Source organism: Stomoxys calcitrans, chromosome 3 (genome assembly GCF_963082655.1).
Source record: "Stomoxys calcitrans chromosome 3, idStoCalc2.1, whole genome shotgun sequence".
Lineage (NCBI taxonomy): Eukaryota > Metazoa > Arthropoda > Insecta > Diptera > Muscidae > Stomoxys > Stomoxys calcitrans.
Window position 1 is genome coordinate 106704264 of NC_081554.1, and position 15591 is coordinate 106719854.

The window sequence follows — 15591 nt, forward strand, 5'->3', positions numbered from 1 at the left end:
GTTCAACGATGCTAAAGGATAATTTTTATGTTCATGATGGTCTCGGCGGATCAGACAACATGAACACCGCAATTGAGACTCAGAAACAGCTGGTGCAGATCTTGAAAAAACATGGGTTCAATTTGAAAAAGTGGTGCGCAAACCATCCCAGCCTATTGAAAGACATACCAAAGGCTGACCAACAAATGAGCCTTAATGTAGATGATTTGAATAAATCCGATACTGTAAAAACATTAGGACTGTTTTGGTTACCTCAAAGTGACCACTTCTGCATCAAGGTGAAACTGAACGAAGTTCGGACAGTCAAAAAACGAACAGTTACATCCGAGTTAGCAAAACTTTTTGATCCACATTGTTAAGGCAAAGATATTTATTCAGGAATTATGGATGCATAAACTATCTTGGGATGATCCACTACCAGCAAATCTTCATGCTGACTGGCTTGCTTTCAGACAAGATTTGGAGAGTTTAAACGAGTTCAAGGTACCGCGACACATCTTTCAAGGCGATATCCCAACAAAATCCCAGCTACACGTATTTGCTGACGCATCTGAAAAGGCCTACGGTGCAGCTGCATATATTCGTGCCGTTCTGAGGGATGGACGAGTCATTGTACGATTGCTGTGTGCAAAATCAAGGGTGGCTCCTTTAAAGCAACAAACACTACCTCGACTTGGGCTATGTGCCGCTTTGAAAGCAGTTCAACTCGCAAACAAAATAAAGGGAGAGCTCAATATGCAGAAGAACCCAATATACATTTGGACCGGCTCCGAGATTGTCTTACACTGGATCAATGCACAGTCTTCGACCGACAATACTTTCGTGGCCAACAAAATATCTGCTATTCAACGATTTTGGCCAATCAGAGGAAAGATAACAGCACGATCGGTTGTGCAAAAATGCGTCCGATGCACAAGAGCGCAACCAAAACTGTGTCAACAAGTCATGGGCAATAGTTCCTACTCGACCATTCATCAATTCAGGAGTAGACTACTGCGGACCCTTTTGGATTCATCACAAAGTCAGAGGTAAAAACCCCACAAAAGCTTACATCGCAGTGTTTTGCTGTTTTACAACAAAGGCTGTGCATCTAGCGTTGGTATCTGATCTGTCAACAGAGTCATTCATTGGTGCACTTAAAAGATTCATTGCTCGCCGAGATCACTGCCAAAATATATATTCAGATAATGCAACTAACTTCGTGGGAGCCAAGAACCAATTGGCGGGACTAGCCGAAAACATATATTCAGCCAAGGCAAGAGAATCAATTAGTTCCGCATCCAGTTCAAAAGGAATATGTTTTCATTATATTCCACCCAGAGCCCCTCACTTTGGGGGATTATGGGAAGCCGCTGTAAAGTCCGCCAAATATTTGCTGGTACGCAGCGTTTCCACTAAATCTTTAACCCATGTTGAATTAGAGACAGTAATTGCGGAAATAGAAGCTATACTAAATTCACGTCCGTTGACACCAATTACGAATGATCCAAATGACCTCGAAGCATTAACCCCTGGTCATTTCCCCATTGGCGAAGCACTGACATCTCAAGTCGACAGCCGTGCGGAAACAATGAAAACATCAGTATTAACCCATTGGAAGCTGGTGTCCCACTTAAAACGACATTTTTGGAGAAGATGGTCCTCAGAATTTTTAAATGAACTCCAACAACACCACAAATGGAGAACAAGGGCTCCCAATGTGAAAGTTGGAGATATGGTCATCATTAAAGACGATAATCTACCTGTAATGAAATGGCCATTGGGGAGAATTTGTCATGTCCACTCGGGTGATGATGGAGCAGTTAGAGTTGCTGAAGTAAAAACTGCTACTGCAGTGTTCAAACGACCAATTCATCGACTTGCACTGTTGCCGATTGAGAATATCACTGAATCCGAAAATGACTGTGCCGCTAACGCTGACCAGAAACAGATCTCTACATCTGACTATGATTGTGCTGATGAAATTGATAACAACGAACCTCAACGGAAAAGAATCAGATTACCTGGAAAACAACTATTCACAATCCTTTTAGCCCTATTGGTAATTATTCCCATCATTTCTGCAAATCAAATAGATATTACAAAATTCGGAAACAAGATAGGAGTTCACTTCGAAAAAATTGGAACCATGAGAATTGCGACAAGTCAATGGAATCTTGTTGTATACTATGACCTATCAATGTACAGGGCAGATCTGACGGGATCAACACACTGCAACACATGTGCAGCGTGATGAAAATGAATAAGTCTTGTCTCCACATTGTAGAAGACCTACAACATACTAAAGAAGATCTGGAGATCTGAAGGTCCCATGTCCATCATGGGAAGATCAATCCGCTTTTACTAACTCCAACGCAACTTCAAGCCGAGATGAAACAGATTAAGACTCACACACCAAAGTCATTAAGGCTGTCCGTTTCCGATGACGATTTATTAGATATATACAATATCATGTAGTGTTTACTATAACGCTACCCTTTTTGACACTGATGACTTTAAGCTATTTCACCTTATTCCAGTACCCAACCAGATAGGTGACTCATTAGCAGTAATAAATATTTGTAACCCAATGTTGGCGGTAAACATCGAACAAGGACATTATTTCCAGTTGCGCAAGCACAATTACAAAAATGTGATGTGATCAATAAGGATTTGTTCATATGTTATGGTGTGTACTTGCTATTCACCTTTGGAGAAGAAATGTGCGCATGTGAAATTAATTTGTTGCAGAACAGAACATACGCGAATTGCCAGTTGACGACACTCCATACAAATGTGTCAGGGACACCTTTAAAGGGCCAAAATCAATGGATGTATGCAACTCTTCCAGATGCACAAGTTACAGTGGTATGCGAAAAGAATATCATACCTCTTAGCTTGGAAGGATCTGGAATTTTGACATTAAAGCCAGAGTGCATCCTTAAGCATGGTTTTATCCATCTAACAGGCCAACGTAATATATCATCCGTTCTAAAATCATCATACACCAGTCTTGGACATTCGTAGAGTTAATGAGGCCTTACCATTCCCTTGATGACACTATCAGCAAAACCAGCAGTCCTCTGTATTAGACCAGTTCACTTCACAGTTCGCCGAACTTTCATCCATCCAACTCAGGATAAGGTCTATAGAAGAGGCTTACAATGGGCACCACTACCAACACAAACATAGCACATCGGTAGCATATGCAGCATTAATCATCCGTATGATCATAATTGCTATATTTATATCTAGATGGCTATTATCCAAGAGGTTTAAAGTAAACATACACCAGATTCAACCAAGCAACGATGGACCAACACCAAGGCCCAGATTTGTCGTTTAAGCTAGTTTATATCAACTAAATCTTTACTATCCTTATTTCCTTGTACTTTAAAATTGCACCTATTTCTTATTCATAAATAGAAAAATAATTGAATGAATAGTTGTAGATACTAAATTCTTGTAAACGAAAACTTAAAGGAAATTATACGCATTTGTAAAACTCTCCAGACTTCAAGTAGACTAGAATTTGTAAACTTACTCTAATTTTTTGGAACATTCAATAAAATTAATATGGAAATGAACTTACACTATTAATATTTAGCATTAAATAATTATCTTATCACCATATCATATCAAGTAAAAGCTTTAATTTTTAACTGTTAACTAAGAACTTTAAATTCTAATAAATGTAATTTATCATTATATAAACCATATATATCTACTGTGATTGACATACATTTGTTGAACGCTGTTCAACGCGGAGGAGAATGTTAAGAACATAGAAACAAAATTTATGCCATCAATTGAAACAAACATTTTAATAAATGCGTCAATATAGGTCAATGAACAAATCGAGTCATTGACCATTTTCGGCAACTCAGCAGTTATGCAAATGCATTTGCATAGCACATACGTAGAGTCAATCAACTCAATTTTAATGTGCATGCGTCTGCATAACTGCATTTAGTTCTTGAGTTTGCTTTTACTTCTTTTGATATAACTTTCGTATTAATAAGCATTTGTCTTTAAGCCCATTGTTAACTGTAAGAGTATATAAGCTCAAACAAAATAAAGGCCATTTGGCAATCTATTAAGACAACCCCATGTGTTATTGCTTGCCCATTTTTCTACTAGTTACAAGTTACAGATTCAGAAATTCAAGAAAGGAAATAGTGATAGTTTTGACGCATCGCTTAAACTAACAATCACTATCCCTTCTTGAATTGACAATGAGGATTCCATCAGGTCAATCCGGTGCCTACAACTTGCTGCCATGGGATAATGGTGGTCACCCATAGGAGTGGCGATAAAATGTCCCCCTGTGGCGTGATCTGTGCCACTTTCTCCCTAATATTTATGTCATGGGACCCGTATTTATCCACCTGGACTCGATTCACCCGGTACCGGTTTAAGGATTGGATCAGTGCGTCGGTCCGTATATTGCTAAAAACCCCCTCGAACGTCAACGCATGACACTTATGTGTGCGTCTTGGCATCGAAGGATTCTTCTATTTTATGCACAAAACCTTCACTTGACATAGGCATGCTGTTTGTATCTGAGCAGTTCGCTGGATATCCACTAAATTATCAATGCAAATGTAAAAACATGCACAAACAATGCACTCTTTAGGTGTTTTCAGCCTTCAGTGAGTATAGATTATTTTTCAACGAAATTGCGTGTGAGTGAGTAAAAAGAGTAACATACTTATTTTGCTATGGTTGCTTAAACAGGTATAAATAGAAATTGGCGGTGATCCAACAAGTACTTATTGTCCGCTGTCAATGAAATGGATAGCTGAGGGTAAAAAGGCGTGTTTACACCCAACACCAGCGTTGCCAGTTTTTCTCTGCCCCATGTTCCCGTGCTATTACTTTTGCTGATTTACCATGCTGGGGAGCTTTTTTTTTCTTGTTTACAATTGGATTTTTATTCTATAACTTTGAATAGTTTATGCATAGTACATTCAAACAATTGTAATATAATTTGCGGTTACTATATTTTGTATAATGGGCCTTATGGCTTCTTTATTACATTATTATATCAGAGTTGTCAAACCGTAAGGACGTGTTTTTGTTTGCGCATACTGTTCTCATCTATATCTGTTGTTAAATAAAATAAAAGTTGCTAAAAACCAGCTCAAAAGATTCAAAAAATTTTATTTCATTGTGTTTCCAATTCTTTGAAAGCGCTTTTAACTAGCTGTGGTTCAAATTTAAGAACAGTTTTCCATCATTTCGTCGCTGATTGTGTTTTCTTATTTGCTGTTTGTTATTTGTTATCAATAGTGAGAGCTTATTTGTTCCTTAATTTGTTATTGTACTCTTTTGAACAAATCAGCATTGTCTTACTCCGGTGCATTGCCTTACTCCGGTGTTGTTGTAATTGCTGTCATCATCGTTGCTGCTCTGTGTCTATCATATATTTGTCAATATATAGTGAGTAGAGTACACCACACCAAAGGTTGTTAAACAAGCTAAGCTTTTTTGTTATTTGTTTGCTGTCTCGAAAAGCAACTGGTATTCACTTCTGCTACTTAAACCCCACTAGGGATTGAACCTTATAATAATGAGTTGCTCCAAGTCGAACTGCAAAATTGATAACGAAACCGAATCCATGGTCTCATGTTGGCTTTGTTTATCTTTATATCATTCAAAGTGCGTGGGGTTAGCCGCCCGCACTGTAGTCAACTTACTAGAGGAAAAAGGACTTCGTTGGTGCTGTTCAAAATGCAAAATGTAAAATTTATGATGCTGAAATTTTAACATTTTTTAAGAATATATTGCAGGAATTTGACGTCATATGTAATGTCTTGAGAAATATCTACATTCACCTTCAGACTCTTTAAGGGAAAAAAATATCGTCTCAACTAAATCTACAACTTCAGTTCCTTTTATCAACGTGGTTGAAGCAACTGGAGCCGTCGTAAATAGCGCTTCTACACATTTTCAGTTTTCAACTGCAAACATGATACCCAAATCGTAAGGATGCAGTGAACACAACATCTTCTGAACCCAATATATTCTATTCTCCAGTTGCGTCACCTGGTACAATACCATCTACAACTCCCGGAACATGTGAACATCTGGACAGCTGAAAATTCTTGTACCGAAAAGACTATTTTTGCTTCGCGTTTCGCTGGTAAAACATCATCTGATGAAATCTTATCGTACGTAAAATGGAAACTGAAAACTGAAAAATGTTGATGTTGAAGTTATAAAATTTCGATTTGCTGAGAAGCGTAGAATGGCCTCATTTAAAATATTTGTATCGGAAGACGTTTTTGAATACGTGGTGAATCCAACATTTTGACCACCTAGAACCGTTGTTTATTTATAGAGTCAACCCAAGATCTGATTTTGTAGTTTTACCTTCATTCTCAATTGAAGCTCCAAAAAACTAATTACACCACCTAAAGATTTTTTATATGTACTTTACCAGAATGTTCGAGGGCTTAACACCAAATTATCTTCCTTGTACACTAATAGATTTTGTTTTTGTTATGATATTATAATTTTTACTCTAAAATTTTATGTTCAAAATACCAAATTTTTCGATGTGACCGTAATAGTAGGTCAAAAAAAGCTGGATGAGGAGCTTTGATTGCAATTTCTTTAGAATTTATTTCTGAAATAATTCTCTTACCTAATATCGATAATATTGAATTTTTAGCAGTGAAAATACGTATAAAGAATTCCTTTTTATTTGTTACATGCTCTTACATCCCACCAAATTCTTCTTCTATTATTTATAATAGACATTTATCTGCTATGATATCTGTAAGTTAAATAAAACCTCTGATTTCTTACTTGCATTTGGCGACCTCAATTTACCATTAATCTCGTGCAATCAACATTTTGACAGCAATGTTCTCATACCTGGTTTTGCTTATGTTGTTAGTAGTGATAAAATTTAACCTTTGCTTAATTATGCTATGTTTCAAATGAATCGTATATTCAATACTCAGAATAAATTATTAAATCTTATTTTCGTTAATCAGCCTCATGATTTTTGCATAAATTCTTGTAATCCTCTAGTGTTACCAGAAGACAAGTTTCACCCAACTATTTATACAAAAATATTTATTCCATCTCTTCATAAACCTAAGAGGCAAGTGGTCAAGACTGATAGAGCCTACTTTTTTCCTAAAGCAGATTATGTAAAATTGAATAGTCTTTTATCCAATGTCGTTTGGGAGGATGTATTAAAATCTAATAATCTTAATGAGGTGTTGCGTAATTCTTATGATACACTATTTACATGTTCAAAATCTCAAAACGTACATTTACTGGACCTCATTGGAGTTATTTAAGGAATATAAAATGTCTGGTTCTCCTACGGATTTTTCCATGTATTCAATTTCTAGGTCGGAATATAATACCGAAAACAATATTGACTACAGTAATTGCGTAATGTTCCATGAAGCAACCAGTTAAATCAGATTCAAAAAAAAATTATAAATTTGTTAATTCGAAGCGAAGATGTTGCACTCTTCCTAACACCCTTAAACATGGTTTACTAATCGCCAAAGAAAATAAAGAAATTTGTAACATCTTTGCAAACTTTTTTGCCCGACATATTTTGATAAAATGGATGATATGAACTCTCAATATCCGTACGAGATTCTTCAATCCTCTTTAATAAGTATGCCTCGAATAACTATTGATACCGTTTCTGAGAACTTGAAATCTCTAAAGTGCTCTTTTAAACCAGGCCCTGATGGGGTACCCGCTAGTGTACTTAAATTTTGCGCTGATCACCATTAATTTCCTTTCACCGCGATTTTCAATAGATCTATAAAATTGGGCCTTGTACCTGAACTATGGAAGAAATCCTATATTATTCCCATGTTTTAATTTAGAAGTAAGTTCAATGTATCAAATTATAGAGGCATTGCAAAGTTAAGTACTATACCAAAACTTTTTGATAAGATTATGGCTGATAACATCTCCCATCAAATTTCTTCAATTTATTCAGATGCGCAACACGGGATTCGTAAAGTTCGATCAACTGTTTTACAGTTAGTAACTCTTGTCAATGATGGATTTAGCCAGAGGAAACAGACTGATTCTATACATACCGACTTTAGTAACTTGCTTGTTTAAGCTTGGTAAAATCGGGGTTTTCCTGCATTATTAAATTGGGTTAGTTATTACTTATCTGGACGTGTTCAGAATCTACACTTCGGCGATTCTTTTTCTAACTCAATTTTTGTGAAATCCGGTGTTCCAAGTGGCAGTTATATGGGCCCCAATTCTTTTTAATGTTCAATCTTAATGTATGCTGATGATGTCAAAATTTTCAAATCGCTCTGTGTTCCTTCTGAGCAGGATTTGTTACAACTCGACCTTTGTTTGTGGTGTAATGTAAATTAAATGGAACTGAATATCTTCAAATGTAAATTAATATCTTTCTATAGAACGCAACACTTGTGAAAAAGTTTACATCTTAACGGTCGTGAAATTGACATAGAAGAAACGTTTCTAGATCTTGGCATCCTCTTAGATCGTAAATTTAATATTAGTTCTCTTGGATTTATGAAAAGATGGAGTAAAGAATTTGATGGTCCTTCAGTTACTAAGAACTTAAATATTTCTCTTGTCCGAAGTACACTTGAATATGGATCAGTTATTTGGGATTCTGTTTACACTATTCACAGAAATAAAATTGAGTCAGTACAGAAACAATTTCTGCTATTTTACCTCTGTAATCGTGGTTGGAATTATCAAACACTAATAAATAATAAAGCTCCCTGCTCTCAGTAGCCGCAGGAAAATGTTGAACATCACTTTCATCTCAAATGTTTTACACGGGAATTTGAAGTCCGAATTTTTGTTGAGCTGGCTTAATATTAACGTCCCTTCAAGACCAACGAGAAATTTTCAGCGGCTTAATATTCAATATCATCAAAGCGATTTTGCAAATGATCCTTTTCGTCGTTTGTTTTTATTTTAATAAATATTATCATCTTTTTGATCTTACCGAGGATAGATACTCATTAAAAAGAAAAATTATACTATACTTAAAACCTAGTTAAATATCAATGTTGTTTGTACATATGTATATTTATATTAGTCTGTAAGAATATATGTATCTATAGTCTTAAGTATAATAAAAAGCAATGAAATGTTCCCAAATTTCGAATTCTTTATCCCCAAAAATGCCCATCTACAAGTCAAAAATCCATGTTAGGAATTCCGTCCCCACCTATGTGCCGGTATCAGTCAGACGCGAAAGCTGGAGCAAAGGAAATGCTCCAACATCTCATCATCTTTCCCGAATGCCCTACCTTCCTGGTTGTTATTGCCCTTATGGCAATTTTACTGTCGGTAATGGTCGGTAGGACGGCGAAAATCCTATGGGGGGATCCAGATCGTGAGAAGACGAGGCTATTACTGAAAGGAAGCAAGAAGGAGGTCAGTATAGCTATTGGTATCGTAACGGGACACAAGGGACTACGAGCTCACTTATGTAAAATCGGTGCGGCAAGTGATAGCATGTGTAGGGCATACTGGTACAAAGGTGGAGACACAATATCAGACATGAAACAACTTGGGAGAGTGGCTTTGAAAATAATTAAGGATTTTGTTAGTAGCACGGAATTCCTAACTTAAAATAAAATTTCTTTTTAGAGAAATCGCTTCCCTTCCTTTCCGGTTTCCTATTGTCGCCTCGTTTATACCGCGATGGTATGAGCTGCTCCCATACTCAATCCATTCTTTCATCGCCTTAAGTCTCAAAGCCGCAGTGGCTGCCTCAGACATAATCTGTATGTTAATGGTTCTGATATCTAGATTAGTCACCAGTACCCTAGTGGGTGTGGTCCTCATCACTCCACCTATGCCAAGACAGTCAGCATCCGTAATAGATCAATTATGGTGGTCACCCATGGGACCGCATGTGTACGTCTTGGCATAAAAGGATTCTTCTATTTTATGCACAACCTCGTGCAGGCATGCTGTTTGTGTTTATGCTCTTTGCTGGATGTCATACTCTTTATCATGGTATCCACAATACATTCGATGGTTTTGAGTAGAAAGGACGTAAGGCTTATGGGTCTGTAGGCCTTTGGTGTCGTATAACTTGCCTTGCTAGGTTTGGATAAAAATACCACCCTTGCATCCTGACAGGCTTTCGGACTATATGGAAGTCCTAGGCACGCTGTGAAAATAGTTGCCAGATGAGGCACCAGATAGTCGGCCTTTTTCGTAGTAACGCCGGAAATATTCCATCAGGTCCGAGTTACTCAAATGGTTTGAAGCTCCTCAAGGCTTCCTTGACCATAAATTCTGTGATGATAAGCCTACAATCAGTCTCATTATTCTAAGATTTCGGCGACTCCGTGCGTTTTTATCAAAAGCCTCAACATGTGCTCCATTGTCTCTGCTCTCACTACCATGTCGTCTACGAACTTTTCAGTTTGGACATGGGGTTTTGAGAGAAACGTTTTCATCTTGGCGGCTTCATTAGCGCTATTGACCTGTCCGCAGAAAAGCTTCGAGGAAGCCGTGTGTAATACACATCCCAATATAGTTCTGCTTTTTTACGATGTGCTCTGTTATAAAGTCTGCTAACCTCTTTCCGAATATTGCGAATCTCCCCGGTCATCCAAAGTTTTTCTTGGGCTGATTACCGTTCTCAAAGAGGACAACTATCTTCGAAAGACCCCACAAGTACAGTCGTAATCCTGTTGACATTGTCGTTAATGTCTTCTATACTTCGACAATCTAAATTATCTTGCCCAAGTCTTTTTCTGACTAGTCATCTGTATTTTGTCCAGTTGGTTTATTACGGAAGCTTATCGATTTCGGCCATTGCTTCTCTAAACCTAATGTAGCGATGGGCAGAGAAGGAAATCTCCATGAACCTCATCGATTATATTTTCCGAACATATTGTCACTTCTTAAACCTCCTCCCTCATCCTATTAACAAAGGTATCTATGTAACCAATATGTAATTAGGTCGTTAGTATTCTGGAATTTTGCAAAGGCTTGACCCCTCTTGTTAATATTGGTACTGCCCTACGAAATGTGGTAAGAGTTCGCATCCTACCCTATTGGTATCTATTTTCCCGTCTGTTTTGTTTTCCTCACCAGCCGTTGCAGCTCCGACGTGGGTGCGTCGTCGGGTCCCTGTTCGTTAGGCTGTGTTGAGACTCTTGCCCCTACACTAGGTTCTTTGCTTATCGTAGTCATTTCATTTCATTTTTCATTTCATTTATTAACCAAATATGTAATATAAAGCCAATAAGGCCAATAAAATAATTACATACAAACATTTCAGTAACCTGAGTATAACAGATAATTAAATTCATTTCTTAACAAAATGAGGTACTTTATTATATTTACCTAATATTTGGCTCCCCAGCCATTAAAAATAAAGAATATAAAAGAAATCCAAATGGAAGAGAGCGATAAATAGAAAGTGGTCCAACTAAGTGCACGGGAATTAAAAATAGTGCAGCTTTGAAAATCCGAAGTAAGAATAGAACAAGGAGAAAAAATTAACCATCAGCAAAAGAGTTATAAAAATCAAGAAGTTTTAAACGGAAAACGTTGTTGGAATGGGAAAAGATGCGTAATTCATGAGGCAGTCGGTTCCAGCATCTTGCTACTCTAACAGCATATGATCTCACATATATGTTTCTTCTAATTCTAGGAATAAATAATTGCGGGTTTCTAGTAGACCGAGAGAATACAAAAATCCTCCTTAGAGGAACAGGTCTAATATTAGCAAAAGCGTTATGAAAAAGTAGTAAATTCCTACACTCAACAAACCTTTTAAATGAGCAATTAAGAAAACGTTTTACAAAGCAAGATACACGATCTCGTCTTCGGACATTGTAGACAAACCGCACAACGGAATTTACAATTCGCCTCAATTTTGTAAAGTTAGCCTGAATAGTACCTGAAAAAACCTCCAAACCGTAAAGTATCTGAGACATTAACAGAGAATAAGCCAGAAGCTTTCTCACCTTGAAAGGTAGGTAAACAATAGAAGAATACATTTTACGAAGGCAATACCAAACCTTCCCTGACAAGGCATCAATATGGTCCTAAAAGATAACTCAGTGTCAACAATAACACCCAAACATCTATGTCGGTCGACAAACTCAATCTCCGAATTTCCAACAAAAATGTTAAGAGATGTAGTAGTAAGGTTTCCAAACATTAGAGCCTTGGATTTAGAGGGATTAATTCTTAAAGCATTGGCAGAAGCCCAGTTAACAATCCTGTCCAAAACCCAATTTATATCATTCTCAAGAATATCAGGTGTTGTAGAACTGCCATTAAATAGCAAGAAAATATCATCAGCAAACATAAACGCCTCACAACTCCTGCAAGAAGTAAAATGATGCAAATCGTTCACGTAAAGTATAAATAAAAGTGGACCCAAGATGGAACCTTGTGGTACACCAGAATGAAGAGTCTTCCCAATATTGAGTGAGTCGGTGATTGCCTCGTCGTCTGCCCCCGTTCGTTAGGCGGTGTTGAGTGTCCTGCCACTGCATCGCCTGATGGCTCAAAATGTGGATATTTGCCTATCCTAGTCTTTCCAATCTTGAAAAAGACGGCCATGGCCCGTAATATGCCATGTCTTTAGTCTTAGCCAAACTTGTCGCGGAGACTTGATCAATGCCCACCATAAGGAGAGTTCCTTCCTCCTTCTCCTCCCTGTAGAGGAACTCCCATTTCTCCACGGCCAACTCTTGGTTTGCTTGTTTAAGACTTCCTCGTTATCTTTTTTAGCGAAAATCTTCCCCTTCCGTGTGGCTGTGGCATTCTTTTGTCTCCCCCCGCAGGACACTGTCTGGTGTCTCCATTGTGGGAGGGACAACCTGGTCGTCCCAGAGTACTTGAAAGCGGGGAGCTATTTTTCTTCTTCAGAGTCATAGCAGTGTTATACCACGTTAACTTTGAATTTTTTTTAATCTGGATTTAACTAAATTCAAAAACAATTCGTGTCCGTTTACATTGCGTTTTTGGGGATATTTGGGAAGTGACATATACAAGCGTACATGAATGTGCATATCACACACAACCATATACAATTCTTCAAAAAAGTTTCATATTTTGGTACTTTTATCGATTATTCAGCCAAGAAATCGGGTTTATTTTGGATTTAAAAATAAATCCTGCAAAAATTTATTTTTGTATGGTAAAACCTCAAAAAAATCACAGGATTTAGCATTTAAATCTTGAAGACGCCATAAATCCGGATTTAGTGGCTGGCCAATGTAAATGTACTTTTATACTCTTTGTGTATATGTATAAATAAAATTCAAATGCAAATTTGCCCATTAATATTCCATTAAGGAACAGGGGCAAACTTCTCACATATCAATGAGCGCAGTCCAAGTTTAAGCTTGCCGAGTCCGGACGGCGTGCCGCAGTGCGACACTTCTTTTGAGGAGAAGTTTTTACATGGCATAGTACCTCACGAATGTCGCCAGCATTAGGAGGGAATAACCACCGTTGAAAATTTTATGATGGTCTCACCAGGATTTGTACCCAGGCGTTCAGCGTCATAGGCGAGCATGCAAACCTCTGCGCTACGGTGGCCTCCATGCATAAAATAAACAAACTAATCATTGGCCCGGTTTCAAAATGTCATTGTTTTCAATATGAAAAATATTTTTTTTTTTCTAAAATTTTTCAGAGAAGATAGCTGTATCATTTCTTTCCATTTTCACAAAGTGGAGGTATTAAGAAAAGTTTTAAGTGCTCATTGAATTGAGTCAATTTAGCGCTTCATTTTTAACTAAATTTCAAAAGTTCTACGGGGTTGCTAAACGTTTTTAGGCTTGCATTAAAGTTTATAAAGTTCCCAACAAATTAAGGTAAGCCTCGCCATATCCTAGTCATCAATGAGGTTATGACAGCCAATATACCAAAAAAGTCTATTTTCAAGTAGTTTTACTTTTAATTGCACATATTTTTAAGAAACTTTTGTTTGGTATCACTTCTTCCACAAAACCAAAAAAGAACTATGAAAATATATCAATTCCATCCAATTTTATATAACCGGCAACATAAAAGTCAATTTTACAAAAACGTCGAATTTCCCAAATTTTTTGTTGTCGTCACCATTAGCCATGAAAACCGACCGCCCTACTTACGCAATATACCTTACTTAAAAGGAAATTTTCATACCTTTCCAACGATGCATAAATTTGGAACAAAAATGTGGGTTCCAGAGCAAAAAGTATGGGCCTACACCTAAAGTCGGACTGATATGGACCATATTCGGCAGTTATAGATATGTCTATATTCTAAATTTCAGCCAAATCGGACAAAAAATACGCATTTTTTAACCTTAAGATGTTTGATTTGAAGATTGGTATATCTGTCATATATTCCCACATCCTGCTCTACAAATGTCAAGAACATTTTGTACCGTTAAGACCAACAAATAAAAAGTTGTAGACTTATTTCCATATTTTATCTTCATAATAGGAAGCTAATTTTACACACATATATGTTGTTTTTGTATGTTGTAGTTCATAATAGTAACAGATCTAAATTTTGTACAGACCCAAATTATAATTTGACAAAGCTTTATAAAGTTTAGCAAGGTAACAACATATGTGGTGTCAAAACTAGATCGTTCTCAATGCTATGTCCACACTAACTCGTTTAGCTTATTGTGTTTTTAAAAACGACTTGTTCGTTTAACGTTTGAAATTTGTTGGTTAATTATTTTAAAATAATTATTTGTTGGAAGATTTCTGGAGATGATTTTTAATGATATTTTGTTTCCTATGTTTTTAGTTTCTTAACCCGCACGTCTTCAATTATTGTAATTTTTTAATTGTTGTATTGTTGAATTGACATTTTGACAGATGGGTATGTTCCGTTCATGGCTCATGGCCATTTTTTAAGATTCCATACATTGGTTCCCTTATAATTTCCAAATGGTCTGAACATAGTATAATTCTGTTAGTAGTTTCATAACTTTGTAAATGATATAATAAAAAAAATATATTGAAGTAATGATTAACGATTTCAAATAAAAACGAATAAATAATGTAAAAGCATCCGTCTCGAACAAAATTGTTATTGAAATTCATTTCACATGTTTAAGGTAAACGTAAGGTAATAAGCAAAATATATATATATATATATATATATATATATATTGCTTATTATATATATATATATATATATATATATATATATATGTATATATATATATATATATATATATATATATATATATATATATATATATATATATATATATATATATATATATATATATATATATATATATATATATATATATATATATATATATATATATATATATATATATATATATATATATATATATATATATATATATATATATATATATATATATTTATATACATATATATATATATATATATGTGAAATTGGTTGACTAAATACGCATTTATATTGAATTTGCAAAATCACAATATTACCTACCACCACTACTATCGGCTTAGTCATGCCCGTCTGTTCGCATAGCCTTTCTGCGCTGGTTGTCCCTCTGTTGTTGTTTTGTGATTCATGAGAAGAACGCATTTGGATGACCAAGCATCACGGGAATTGAATATGACAATTTTTAAAACCAAAGACAAC

At 36.1% G+C, this 15591-nt stretch overlaps 1 protein-coding gene across 2 annotated transcripts in view; it reads right to left on the reverse strand.

Annotated features, from left to right (window-relative positions):
- The window catches only part of LOC106092942 (protein gustavus), a 93546-nt gene that overhangs the window by 19185 nt on the left and 58770 nt on the right, over nt 1–15591 (reverse strand). The window lies entirely within an intron of this gene.